Source organism: Mesoplodon mirus (genome assembly GCF_964341445.2).
Source record: "Mesoplodon mirus genome assembly, chromosome: 2".
In the NCBI taxonomy this organism is placed as follows: domain Eukaryota; kingdom Metazoa; phylum Chordata; class Mammalia; order Artiodactyla; family Ziphiidae; genus Mesoplodon; species Mesoplodon mirus.
Genome location: NC_138977.1, coordinates 215,507,983 through 215,523,670, shown reverse-complemented (window position 1 = coordinate 215,523,670; position 15,688 = coordinate 215,507,983). Strand labels below are relative to the sequence as shown.

Below are 15,688 nucleotides of genomic sequence, written 5' to 3'. Positions count from 1 at the left end.
TAGATTCCCTAAAAGTCCTATAATTCTAAGTACAGCAAAAAGGACAAACTGACATTTCCTTTACTGACAGCTTAAGTTCACAAGAATTCTTACTGAAATATATATCCTACATAACCAAATATGAGAAAACATACATCTCTTTCCTCTAATCTATTTTAGCACTTTTAGGTATAATTTCAAAGATACAAACAGGTTGCAAGAATAGTCAAAGGATTCCCATATACCCATTACTCTGATTCACTAATTGTTAACATTTTGTCCCATTTGTTTTAGCATTAGTTTATTTCCCTCTCTCCATCTCTTTTTCTTTCACACGTATAACATGCATGTGTGAACACACACAAACACACAATAGAAATGATCATTCCTATTACCCCTAAATATTTTGGTGTATATCTTAAGAACAAGGACTTTGTTTTAGTTTAACATTTACACACCGTTTAATACACATATATATTTCATTTTGTGAATTGAAATGCGTCCAGTGTAGAATCCAGTCTTGTATCACTTACCACATTCAGCTGTCAGGTTTCTCTAGCCTTCTTTAATCTGGAACAATTTTTCAGCCTTTCTTCCTCTCTCATGACATTGACATTCTTGAAGAATAAAGCTCTCCCCCTTATTAAATAAAATGTTCCTCATTTGAAGTTTATATGATATGCTTCATGATTAGATTCAAGTATACATTCCCAGTCAGAATACTGTAAGCCAGAGGTCAGTAACCTATGCTCCTTGGGACAAATCTAGTCAGCCGCTCATTTTCGTAAACAAAGACGAAAATGGCACACTGGCACACTGGCATGTTCATTCATTTACATATCATCCATGGCTTGCTTTCAAACTTCAATGGAAGAACTGAATAAATCAGAGATTGTATGATCTACAAAGCCTAAAATACTTACTGTGTAAGTCTTTACAGAAAAAGTTTACAGAACTCTGCTCTAAGTGATGTTTCCTTTAGCAGGTACCATATCCAGAGGCACACAATGTCCAGTTTCCCGTGGTTTGTAATGTTAATTTTGATCACCTGGACAAGGTTCTAACCGATTTTCACACTACATAGTTACTATTTTTCCCCTGAACCCTATAAACAATCCATGGGAAAGACACTTAAATATCATGCACATCTCATCAAAAATTCATTCCCAACCCCATAGATTTAGCATCCATTGTTGATTCTTTTCTAAATCAATTTTTACTATGATTGTTGCAAAATGATTATTTTTCAACTCCAGCAATGCCAGTCAGCATTCTGTGGAGGAAAGAGGCTTCTTCTCCTCTATTTGTGTCTATCAGTCTGTGTAAGCTCATGGATTCCTATTTTTTCAGTGGTTTGTAGTTTATTACTTTCCTATTCTGATGCTCAAATTATCCCAGACTGTACAATGGAACCCCCTTCAAGCTGACCCTTATGTTCTTTTGACATAACCCAGAATTTTCTTGAGCACTTCCATATTTAACATAACAAGATGTACCAGGCTCATCTTTATTTTTCCCTACCACAGCCCTAAAATCAGCCATTTCTCCAAGGAGCCCTGTTTCTTTTCATAGGAATTTTATTAAAAACTATATCTGGGAATATGTGGAATCAACAGGTTCACTATTACTGCAGTATCTTCGCTCCTAGACCCTTTCTGAAGAATCAACAAGTATCTGTAACCATCTACCTTCTAATCATAAGCTCATGCTGATAGCTCCAATTCCAATCCATCCAGGCAGGACTCTCCCTGGCCTTCTCCATTTCATATTTGTATCTCCTGTCTTCCACATTGGGAACTCTAGTTCCCAACAGTATCAACACATTACTCATTCTTTCAGTCTAACCATACATCTAAAGTAATTTCAGAATTGTTTCACCAAAACCTTCAAAATACAAACCTAAAAGACTTGTTGGCAGTTCTTCCTCACAACCACACGTACTCTAAAGGCAAACACTGTGTTAAAAACTTACTTGGATTAGTTCTTTTCTCCCCCTTTCAGCATGACTGTATTATTCATTTGAAACAGTGGGGTTCATTAGTTTCAGTTTGCATTATTCTAGAGCTTTCTTTTCTTCCTTTCCTTGTTGATTTAATTTTTATATACAGATAATATATGTTTCTAAAGGCAATATGCTTCTGAAAGTCCAAACTATTTTTAAAAAATACAAACTCAGGGAAACATATTTTCATTTTTCATTTCCTATCCTTTCCACACCATTCTCCACTGCTCCTTGTAAGTAATCAACATCACTGCTGTCTGGTTCATCCTTCTGATGTTTTTTGCTCATATAAGTAGGCATAAGTATATTTTCTAATTTCCCTTACTTCGCTAATGTACAAAAAGTAGTACATTATATATACTATATACTTGATCACAACACATCCTGTAAATCACTCCATTTAATTTCACAGTTCATCATTATTTTCTACAAATGCATGATCACTAATATGGGTGTAACAGAGTTTATCCACCACCCTCTTACATTTAGCATTGAAGCAGTTTCCAAATAATGTTACAATAAATAACCTTGTGCATACAAAAAAATGTATTTTTGTGTTTCTGGAGATGTATCTGCAGGATAAATTCCTTGGAATGGAACTGATATGTATTTCTGTTAGATACTTAAACAGTTTTAAAACATAGCCCAAATTCTCTTAAACTCTTACCACTGATAAGTGGGATCTATGAACCCTCCCTTTGAATCGAAGGGTTTGTGACTGCTTCAATCAAGAGAGTATAGATGTGTGCTGTGTGACTTCTAAAGCTAGGTCGTAAAAGCTATGCAGCTTCTGCCTGGTTTTTGTGGAATGCTTGTTCTTCTGATGTTCCTTCTTAGGACACACTTTTAAAACTCAGCTGGCGTGCTGAGAAGTCCAAACTGCATGCAGACCGTGTAAGTTACCTAAAAACTGTCCCAGTTGAGATTAGCCTTCAGCCATCACAATTGAGACACAATATATATGAGTGAAAAGCCTGCAGATGATTCCAGCCCCCCCCCCATTCAAGTCACCCCAGCTGTTCAGGTCTACCCAGATGAGGTCCCAGATATCACAGAGAGAAGCCAGCCATTCTATACTCTGCCCATCATAGACTTCCTTATCTAGTTGACTGTATTTCTGGACTTTTATTCTATACTATTGTCCTTCTGTACATGCATGCCACATTATCACACTGTCACACTGTTCTAATTATGGAGACTTTGCAGTATGCTTTAATATCTAGTAGGAAAAATCCCCTCATAGCTCTTCCTTTGTAATCTTTTCCTAACTATTCTTACATGTTTACATGTAATTTTCTATTTCCGTGCTAAATGTATGAGGTTTAAGTGGCAATGTTATACTTGTTTCTAAAATAAATTTGTGAGTTTTCCTTCCCTTTTTATTCTCGAAAACAGTTTAAGAGAATTGGGACTATCTTGTTACTAAGTTTGCTAAAATTATCCTGTAATATCACGTAAGCTTGGTGCTTTCTCTATTTTTTCCTATGGAAATTACTCTATATAAACTTTCTATCTCTACTGGGTTCAATTTTGGGAAACTGTTATTTTCTAAGAAATCATCCATTTCTTCAAAATCTTCAAATTTATTTGCATAGATATACAAAGATGTCTCATATCTTTTTTAATTTCCTCTCTATCAATATTATTTCCTCGTTGTCATTTCTTATTTTGTATATTTGTGGTTTCTCCCTTGTTTCTTGATTAAATGAGCTAGTGGCTTATCTATTTTATTATTTTTTTAAGTTGTAAGCTATAAATTGATCTATTGTTTTTTCTGTTCTTACATCGTTAATTTCAGCTTTTATTTTTATTATTTCCTTTCTGGCACTTTGTTTGTTTAGTTTGTTCTTTTTCTTGCTTTTTGAGTTGGGGATGTGGTTCATTTAGTTTCATCATATTAATGTAGTTGTTTAATGCTAAAAATATTCCTCTGATAACTGCTTTAAAAGTATCTCATAGATTCTTATAAGTGTTTTTACTGTTATTATTTTTCGGCAATTTTGTAATTTAAGTTAGTATTTACTTCCCTTTTCACTCAACAGAAAGGCTTTATTTAATATTCAGGTATTTAATTTTAATATTTCCACCTTCTGGAAACTACTGATGTTTTCTTTTTACCCTAACATATGATCAAGTTAATTTTTGTGAGTTTTCTGTGTGCACTTGAGAAGATAACATTGTCTACAATCAAGCTGTATTGTTTGATATATATATATATATTCTTTTGTCCTGTCAAGTACTGAGAGTAATGCTTGACCTGTTTTCTACTGACAGTGATGCTATCTACTGCTCTTTGCATCAGCTATAATTTCAGTTTTATATAGGTGGTTGCTGGGTTATTTGGTGCATTGATATTTTTCTATTACATATTATATCTTTATGGTGAATTGTGGGGTTTTTTTATATGATAAGGTGTTCTTATCTCATATAATGTCTTGGTGGCCTGAATTCTACTTTCTCTGGTATAAGGATCACAACACCTGCTTCCTCATTGTATCCATTTTCCTAGTAAATCTTCCTTCATCCCTTCATTTTAGCCTTTCTGAATCAGTGTGTTTCAGATGTGTCTTCTATTTGCAACAAAGAGTTGGATTTTGCTTTATGCACCAATTTGAAAATGTTTTCTTTAAACAGGCAACTTAATCTCATTCATGTTTATTGACAATATATATGTTGGATCTCAACTCTGTCATATTATTTTATAATTACTGTGTGAATTACAATGTTTTTCTGAGGGGTTTTTTTTTCTATTTGATGTTTTCTTTTTGGTACTTAAGAAAGTTTATATTTTTGTTCTAGTGGTTTCCTTGATGTTTATACCTTTCATAGTGCCCTTAATTCTCTTCTTTCCTACTTAATTTTTAACATCTGTATGTCAGTTTTAATCCTAGGTATACCAGGAACAATAGTAATCAACATTCACTATCTTGGTTCAATTGTTCCTTTTATTTGTTTTATGCTATCAAGTCATGTTATAAATAATTTATAGAAGACTAAGACGATAGTGAAAAACTACGTTTTGCAAATTTCAGTAAGAATTTAAACATAGCAAACCTCTTTGTGTCAAATAAATGTTGGGGCATAAATATACTAAAAGATAAAAATATATTGTTCACTCACTGATTCTTGAGCTTGAAAAAATTAGGGATATCATCTTACGAAGAGTCATAATCTGATCTGAGATTTAATGTAAATGATCAATTCCACTATCATCATTATCATTATAGGAATAAATAAAAATTTTTTAATTCTCAATTGTGTTCAATAAAAGCTAAAAATGGGCTACTATGATGATGCCTCCAGTCTTCTCTTATGCCTTCTTTAAATTTGATAAAATAATTTGGGCACTGCAATAAGGAAACTGAAAGATGACAATATAGACAATATATTTCACTGTGGCATCATCCTTCTAAACAGCTTATTTTCTTAGTAATTTAATATTTTAGCATAGTTGGGAACAACTGATGTGCAATGAATTCCTAGAATGATAAAATAACAAAATGTTTCAAAATATAGGAAAATAAGAACACGAAGATCCGACCATGTATCTTAGATTTGTAAAAGGGTCCAACAGGTCCATCTTGGTAATTACATATAGAATATTTTATTCCATAATTTTTAAATAAGTAAATGTTCTTTGTTCTTTGGAAGACTTCTAAGAAAGAATGAAATTTGTGAAACAACCGTCTTCATAGATAGTTAGGCCTGCTCAAAAAAGAAACTAACAAACTAAAACTGGGTCCAACAGACCCTTAGGTATACCAAGAATTAAATGGCATCCTTTGATTCCTACCTATTATCTACCCAACAATCCATGTGCTTTTTCTGCTTTCCTCTTTCTCTCTTCCTTCTCTTCCCATTTTTAGCTGCATTATTTCTACTTGGACAGAACATAAAACATTTGCATACCAGTTATCTACTGACATCCCCACCACCCTTGTTTCAGTCTTAGCTCTGAAATTCAACACATGAAATGTTCTCGATCAGTCTTTTACCTAAAGTGTTCCCATTCACCTCTTCATTAAATGGAGCTTATTCTCTGGGAGAGATGTTGGTAAATTGCAGCCCACAGGCCAAATCCAGCTCACCAAATGTTTCTGTAAATCGAGTTTTATTGGAGCAAGGCCCACTCATTTATGCATGCATTTTTTTACAGCTGCTTGTGGACAGCTTCAATGACAGATTTGAGTGCTGACAACACACACTTGTATGGCCTACAAAGCCTAAATTATATTTACTATCTAGATCTTTACCAAAAAAAGTCTGCACATTTCTACTGCAAAAGAAACAGGGCACATACGTACAGAATTATCTGAGTTTTGCCACGTTCAAACTTTTTCTATAGCCTTGACACATGAAGGACTGTTTGCCAAGATATAAAAAACCCTTAGCCTATATTTTCTTTCCGTGAGTTTCTTGAAAACTTTGCTCCATAGTTGCCATGAGTTGCAGGCTGCTTTTGAAAAATCTGATATAATCTCTTGCCCTTGTAAGATATTTCATCTTTCTGCCTGAAGAGCCTAGGAATTTTTTTTCTTTATCTTTTATTATCAAGATGTCTCAAAATTGCTGCTGTGGGTGAATTTTACCAGGTATCCAACTCAGAAGCTCATAAACAGGAGAATGGATAGGCAAATTATGGTAAAGTCAGACAATAAAATATAGTAATACAAAAAAGTTAACTGTAGGAATACATAACAACATGAATTCATCTTGGTTATATAGTGATGAAGGAAATAAATGAAAGCCTCAGAAAACTGCATAAAATATTATTTCCTCTTCATAAAATTCAAAAACAAGTAAACAAAACAATATGCCATATAAGCAAACATGTATAGGTGATAAAGCTATCTTTTTTAAAAAAATACATAATAAGAAATTCTGGATTTAAGACTAATGGAGAGGCAGAAAACTTTTTTTTAAATAAAATTTTTTATGAACATGGATTATTATAAAGAGAAAACTTCAAGGAACACAACAAATGGTTATCTTTTTAAGATAAATATTCTCTCATCAGATATACTTTTGGGGGTGACTTTGCTAGTAAGACATGATTAGTTCTATGTTGATGACATAATAACCAAATAAAGCTGAATTAGAGTAAACATAATTATTAAAAAAAACTTAAGAATAATCAACAAATGGTTATTTTTAATAATTAAAAAGCAATACATAGACAAATAAGAGTGTTGCTTATTTTAAAAAGTTAGAATAGCTAATGCTCTTGAAAAATGTTAAGCAAATATATCAATCTTAAACAATATAAAATGCTACAGATGACCACATTAAAATTTAAAAATTTAAGAATAGTAGTAGTAGAAATGAACTAAAGGACCTAGCTCCATGCTACTCCAAAAATTTGTATTTCTTCTGACATTTTTCTCCATTAACAAACTGTGTGGGACTTTCCTTGGCAGTCCAATGGTTAAGACTCCGTGCTTCCACTGTAGGGGGCATGGGTTCGTTCCCTGGTCGGCGAACTAAGATCCCACATGCCACATGGGGAGGCCAAAAATTAATTAATTAATTAATTAAAGGTTAGACCTTATTTATTTAAAAAAAAAAAAAAAAAACAAGTGCGAAGTCCTCTCACAAAACACCTCTTTCTACCAACCTCCAGGATCCTAATACCTAAGTACGCATGAAGAACCATTTAGGTTAAAAGTTATATTTGAATCTCTGAGAACTAATAGTAGGTGCAATCAGACATGCTCAAAATGAGTAACTGTAAAGAGTCTAATAAAAAGACTGTTCACAAAAGTATGGCTAGGGTAATATCCTGGGACTATCAGAGCAGAAAGCCTTTACTATCCTGTGGCATGAAATAAGCAAGAGGAAGGACTGTTTTCTAGAACTCTAGAGAGTAGGTGTATGGGGAAGAACACCAGAAAGTTAAGCCTTCAGTAGGACAACCCAATTAACCCAAGAAGATCCAGCAGAGAGGGAGTTGGAGGAATAAAATACCTTAACCTCGCTCATCTCCCACCTTCTGATCTACTGATGGTGCCTCCCACCAGCTGACCCCAACTGAAAGCTGGAGGGCATGGGAGCAGAATGGAATAGTGAAGGGTAGATCTGGAGAGACAAATGAAGAATATCAAACACAGTACCATATGAATCACATCACCACTAGAAAAAGAATAATATGCACAGTACACAATTTAAATAATTTGGCTAATATGCTTTTAAAACATTCAGGAAATATATAGATTCACTTTTAAGGAATGTTGCTGAAAACCCTATTCATTCACCCACAAATACTTATCAAGCACTTAATACATGGCACTTTACTAGAAGTAGACATACAAAGAGGTATACAGCAGGATTCCTCTCTAAACTTAACTTCTTGGGGAAAAAATGCAAGTACAAAAACAATACCTGTAAAAAGCAGTATATGTGTCATATTCATTTATAAACAGAGAGATACAGGAATTTAGAGGATAATTAAACCACTTCCAGAAAATGAAAAAGGCAGAAAGTATAGCTGTGGAACACCGAGAGTCTTTCATCATTACACAATTATAAAGGCCACCTCCATTTTGTTACTTAAACAAGTTTATTAGAGCCTTTACTGTAAGCTTATCTCCTCATTATACATTTCCCTGATAATTTTCCTGATCATTTCCAATAATTTTTTCCATGAAGCTTACAGGTTACTGTCACTCCCGACCACTTAATAACCATACACTTTTAGAAGTTGTACTCTAGGGTGCCTGATAAAAAATTTCTCTGCCACATCTATTTACATGTGCTCCACAGAAGCTACTTTCTCTAGTATTCTGTTGTTATAAATCTACACACATTTTCATATAAATCAAGCCACACTCAAGGAAACAAATCTTCAGCTAAAGAATGGACTGACTTTGGAGAGACAGCCCACAGGACTCAAATACTATGTGTTGATTTAATGCCTGGGTAATTAAGTTCCATCACCACTGTGGTAAATGCTTTATTAACAGACCCTTTAATGGCTGCCTTCTCACACCTGCATTACTTCTCATCTCCCCTAAGACTGTTACCTGCATTTTCCAAGTGAGATTCACTTGAATCCTTGTTTCACGGTCTGCTTCTGTGAAAACCCAGGTTTAAAAACATCCTATATTTCCTGCCACTAACTTCTTTGCTCCCCTTCACAAGCAAATTTCCTTGAAAGAACTGACTTTGCCCATTGTGCCAGATTCCACTCCTCTAACTCCCTCTTAAATCCAGTCAGGCTTTTAACCCCAACACTACACAAAAACGGTTCTTGTTGGGACTTCCCTGGTGGCGCAGTGGTTAAGAATCCGCCTGCCAATGCAGTAGATATGGGTTCGATCCCTGGTCTGGGAAGAGCCCACATGCCACGGAGCAACTAAGCCCGTGTGCCACAACTACTGAGCCTGTGCTCTAGAGCCCGCGAGCTACAACTACTGAGCCTGTGTGCCACAACTACTGAAGCCCACGCACCTAGAGCCCGTGCTCCCCAATAAGAGAAGCCACCGCAATGAGAAGCCCAAGCACCGCAATGAAGAGTAGCCCCTGCTCGCCGCAACTAGAGAAAGCCCGTGTGTGGCAATGAAGACCCAATGCAGCCAAAGATAAATAAAATAAAATAAATTTATAAAAAAACAAAACACTGTCCTTGTCAAGATCACCAAAGATCTGCACAGTACTAAACTTAATGGTCAATCGTTAGTAATTATTTTACTCGACCCATCAGCAGAGCAGCACTTGGCACCGTTGATTACTCTTTTGTATAATAACCTTTCATCACTTAGCTTCTAATTCACTGTACTCTTCCTTGCTTATTTCCTTCTTCCCCCCTACCTCTTATCATTGGGCTCAATCCTTTTCTCCTTTCTATCTACACCCATTTCCTTAGTGATCTGATCCAATCTCATAGCTTTAAATGCCATCCATATCCCAAGAAGTCCCAAATTTATATCTCCAGCCAAGATCTCTCTAGAGCTCCAGATCCATACAGCCAACTGCCTACTTGACATTTTCACTTTGATGTCTAATGGATATCTCACGTATGACATGTCCAAACTGAACTCCTCACCTTCGAATCACCTTCATCTCAAACCTGCTTCAGAGTCTTCTACATGTCAGTTGATGGCAACTGCACCATTCCAGCAGCTCATGCCAAAAACCCTGGAATCATCCTTGACTCCTCATTTTTTCTCAGCCGCTACCTCCAAACCCTAAGCAAATACTATTTGTTCTACTTTAAAAACATACAAAACAAACTGACTGATTCTCATCATCTCCAATACTACCACCCTGGTCTAAGCCACCATCCTTGCCCAGATTACTGTAACAACTTCCTAACTGGCTTCCTTGCTTCTGTTCGTTCCTCCCTAGAGTTTATTTTCAACACAGCAACCAAAACGACTCATTTAAAAATTATGTCATTGCTCTACTCAAAATCTTGCAGTGTCTCTCCATTTCACCCAATGTAAAATACAAACACTTGGCAGAAATCTGATGATCTTGCTCCTTGTTACTTCTCTAACTTCATTTGTTAATGTTTATTCTCTCTCTATGGAGAGAGAATAAACATTAACAAAACATTTCCAGACTCCTTACTGTTCCTTGAACATGCCTGCATATTCTTGCCTTTACACTAGCTGTTCCTACTTTCTGGGAACTCTTCTCTCAGATATCCACATAGCAAACTCCTTCACTTCATTCAACTCTGATCAAAATTCATCGTCTCATTGAGGCTTACTCTGGCTTCCCTATTTTGTGACTACCTCCCACCCTCACAGTATTCTTAATCCCCTTCCCTTGCTCTATTTTACTAAAAATTACTATCTTCTAACACATCATATATAAGCATACCTATTCTGTTTATTATTTATTGTCTGTATCACCCTGCTAGAAATAAGTTCTGCAAAGATAAGGAAAAATACCTGATGCATCATTGGCTGAGAAGCGTTACTGCATATCTGTGGAACCAAAACTGTGCTCCTATAAGCTACAAAGTCAACGCAATATTTGGAGGTACTCCTTGGCTCAAAAGATACTCTAAAATTCATAAAGTGCAATGACAGTGCCTAAGACTTTTAACTACAGTTTCAAGAGCTAAAAAATATTCTGCAGTATTTTAGATTTCTTTTCAAATGTTAATGTATGTGTTCAAATTAAATGATTAAAGATAAGTTAACTAGATGGTTCCTTTGTTTTAAATCATATTATTATCAAAATATCAGGGAAGAGTCACAGTACCAAGCACAGAGCCAGAAATACTTCAGAATTATCTGCAACATTATTAGAAGTTGAGTAAGTGGTCACTTGGAGTATGTTAATTGGAAGTTTTTGTCTCTTTTTAAAATTTCTACATAATGGTGAGATCAATATCCTTAGGGTATACTTCAGAGTAAATTTTTATCTAGTAAAATACTCTGTTTTCATGAATTACTATGCTATAACTTCAGCTTTCTTTTCAGTTACCCTCACTGCAATGCTGGTTAAAGTGATAGCCTCTTGTTTAATTGAAAAAAAAAAATTTTTTTTCTTAGTTTCCTAGAAGCTTTAAACATGAACGGTTAATCAAAGTAAATCCAATCTACATTTGGGTAGTTGATGCCATTAAAATCAGTCAAGAAAAAGAGCCTAAACTCACATCACAGTGTAGTAATTCCCACTAAGGACAAAGGGAAAAAAATTTTAACTCTCTCCACAGAGATAAGCATTCACTTATAACTAAGATGATAAATTATCCCATTACTTATATTCAGAGCAGCCTTACTTAACATAGTCGTTCCCTAAAGTAGCACTTGTCTATGGTATACACAACTTAATTATTCTGACAACATCTTTACATACACCTATTGTTTTGTATTCTTTCATAAGTACTTTCCAAAGTGGAAGTACTTACAGGTTATTTTTTTGACATCACATACTTTAACAATAAGCGACAAATTCAAAATGCTTTAGAAGTCAAGTAATATGTTAACTTTATATTATTAAGATATCATTTTAGAAAAATTGATGAGTTTTACTTTGTACTTAAATAATTTATAGCATTTTAAAACTACTCATAATTCACCAACTATTCTTATAAAACTCATGAATCATGTATTCTTCCCATTTCCACCTTATACTACATTCATAAAGGTACCTAACAAATAATACAATTAATAGGACAAAAATCAAACCAAAAATACCCTGTTGATAAATTTATTTAGAAATAGTATTTTGGTTATAGAATAAGGCGAAAAAAAAAACCACCCTCTGTAGAAATACTTTCAAATTTACCAAAACTACACTTGACATTTTGTAATCAAATTATTCCAGGGCTTCCCTGGTGGCGCAGTGGTTGAGAGTCTGCCCGCCGATGCAGGGGACACGAGTTCGTGCCCCGGTCCGGGAGGATCCCACATGCCACGGAGCGGCTGGGCCCGTGAGCCATGGCGACTGAGCCTGCGCGTCTGGAGCCTGTGCTCCACAACGGGAGAGGCCAAAACAGTGAGAGGCCCGTGTACCGCAAAAAAAAAAAAATTATTCCAAATAAAACCAAAAACCTACCAACCAATGAATTTACTGGTTAACAATCCATACCAACATTTACCATTCAGAGAAGATTAGAATAAATTTGTTGTGCCTTCCTAACCATCCATGGAAAGTATAACCACCACCATGTCTCAGGACTGAATGAGACTATCCTTCAATAAAGGGAAATACGAAAAAAGTAAAATATACTCTGTGAACTGTAAACTATACCCAGTAGGGAGATGGGGTAGGGAAGGCATGTACCAATCCGGTGGCCTACAGATTTGTTTCAATGGCCAATACTGCAGCTAAACCCATGCAGGTATGGCATCAAAGAACTTCTATATAAGGTCGGGATCCCTAAAGGGTTATACCATCAATGAAAAAGTAAGGTTTTTAAAAATCTGTTCTGCAGAGGCAGACAGAAAACATCTATTTCAGCTCTAGCTCTACATAGAGGAAAAAAGTAGTTTGGGAATAGATTAAACATAATGTCACTTTGGGGCATAAATTCATCTTACATAAAAACTCAAAAAAAAAAAAACCACATGCCAAAAGTTTAACTTAATTTGGACCTGCGTTGCTAGGCCCCCAGAAGTCCACACTCTCTCTCTAGAGGAGGGGTAGGCAAACTAAGACCCAGGGCTAAATCTAGAACAAAGCCATGCCCATCTGTTTATGTTTATGGCTCCTTTCATGTTACAACAGCAGAGTTGATTAGTTTTGACAAAGACCATATGGTCCACAAAGCCTAAAAGTTATTATCCGTCCCTTTATAGAAAAGATTGTGACCCCTAGCATAAAATACTTATAATAATGTCAAATGTGTTCAAAGTAAAACAATATGAATTAAATTAGTAGAAACAGTAGCCTGTAAATTGGAAGTTGATCAAAGAGTAAAAGTACTGGTTAACTGTCGACTAAAGTATTCATTTTAAAACTTAAAAAGTCATCACCTATGGTTCAAGTACAAGCATGGTAATAGTTTAATCCTGAATCTTCCCGTTTTCCTCAGGGAAGACATATAAAATAAGGAAAACATAGGGAGGAAAAGTGAAAGAAAAAGAAAATTAAATTTCCAGAGAAATTAGGAATGAAAAAAACGCACCAACTCCAAATCAGGTGCGAATGTGCAAAAAGCCAGTGAAACTAAGAGAATCAGATAGAGAAAGCTGCAAGAATGCAGAAAGGAAGACAAAAAACAAAGAACATGGAAGAAGCCTAATGGTAGATCTCAAATATTACCTATCTTGTTCCCACAAAAAAATGGGCCTCACTCTCCCTAATCATGAGAAGAGCTATAATTAAAAACAAAAAAGACAACAAAGTAATTTTAAAAAAACATAAAATGTACATAAAATGTACAAAAACCAGAGGGATCACAAAGCAAAATCCAACTTTCTCTTGTATACAAGAGATACATTTAAAACAAAGGGATTTTGAATGGTTAACAATAAAGGAATGGGCAAAGGTACACAGGGAAAAGACTGACTTCCCCACCAAAAAAAAAACCAAGAGCCATAATATTAATAATAGACAATGTTGAAATCAGATCAAAAAACACTGAACAAAGCACTTTATAATACTAAAAGATACAATTTGCAATAAAGATATAACAGTTATGAATATCCATAATAGCAACTTCCGTAAAGCATAAATTCCAGAATACACAAGAAAGAGGCAAAAAATAAACTAACATTTTTAGACTTTTATTAACTTTCAGAGCATGATAGATCAAGTTAAAAAATATCATAAGTAAGGAAGAAAAGACCTAAACAGAATAATCAATAAAGTAGATTTTATATATATGTATCAAATGCTATACTTTGATATTATAGGATTTACCTCCTTTTCAAGTGTCTATAGAACATTTATGAAAATTGGGCCCCAAAGAAAACTCAATAAATTAGAAAAAGCAGAAATAATACCTACAACATTCCCTGAACACTATAATAAAACCAAAAATTAAAAACAAAATAAAAAATCAAAACAACCTTTTTACGTAGAAAATTTGTCACTCTTGCTTAAACGACTCTTGGGCCCATCTGAAAAATGAGAATGACTCACCCACATTTGATTCACTGCTACCATGAGTTTGTTATGACAATAATGTATGTAAACAGGCTTATTTAATGTAGCATTTATTAACCATTACACTCTAAAATGTTCCTATCACCAGAATTCTCTTTAGATTTCTTCTATTTTCTCAGTAAAATAAGAAGTAAGAGAGTAATGATGAAGAGTGAAGTGTTGGAAGTTTGAAGAGAGAAAGGAAAACATATGAAACAGTCATCTTGGAAAACTGTAAGACAGATTGGTGATTATGAACTTAAAACTAGGTAAATGAGAAGTACACACAAGAGAGGGTGAGAGAGAGTGAAGCACTGACCAGAGGCTCAACAGACTAAAGGCTCTGGTAAGGCTGAAGAATTCCCAGAGTCTGGACACTCTTCAGGAGTAAGCTGGAAAGATCAGCAGCACTTGAAGAGTAAGATACTTGAAATGGAAATTATGGGCTTCGTAGCAAGTACACAAGGTCAAGAGTACCGCAATGCGAGAGAAAGACCCAAACAGGATGGAAAACAAGATCTTTGTAAGCGAGATCAAAAAATTGAGAGGACAGAAGTATTTAAATGGATCCTAAAATATCCATAAAAATATCTGGCTAATATATGTAGGACAGAGACAGTGGGCCAGAAGCTATATTCTTCCAGGAATTAAGCACAGTGATCAAAGGAGCAACAGAGGAGTGTAAGATGGAGGAGTAGTAGGTGGTATAGTCTGATGATGTAAGATTCAAAGTTGAGTGATTTAAAGGAGGAAGGAGTAAAAATAGAGTGGAAATGACAGTAAGAAGTAAGGAGGATACATATCCCAATTCCAGCCCAGCTGTACTGGGGATATGAAAAAGAAAAGATCACTTAAAAGGACTGAAGGGGAAACAGTGGAGAATTTAGAAGGGAGTCTTCCTCTGACACACAAGCACTCTCTTGTTGTTGCCAATGGTGATCTGCAAATGAGTTCTCTCATTAAGATTACACAAGGACTCTAAATAGTTGAATATAGTTGTCTATACACTAAAGGGCCAAAAACTTGAGTTCATAATCCTGGCCAGAACCAGAAATGGAGTATGTTCCTGAATCTAAATAGCAAACATAGCGTATATACATTTGTAGGCAAATTAAAAAAAAAAAAAAAACTTACAACTGTTTGAAAATGTCATAAAGAATT

The 15,688-nt window shown here is 35.0% G+C and overlaps 1 protein-coding gene across 1 annotated transcript in view; it reads right to left on the bottom strand.

Moving 5' to 3' along the window:
* Positions 1–15,688, bottom strand: part of ATRNL1 (attractin like 1) — a 707,592-nt gene that overhangs the window by 625,399 nt on the left and 66,505 nt on the right. The window lies entirely within an intron of this gene.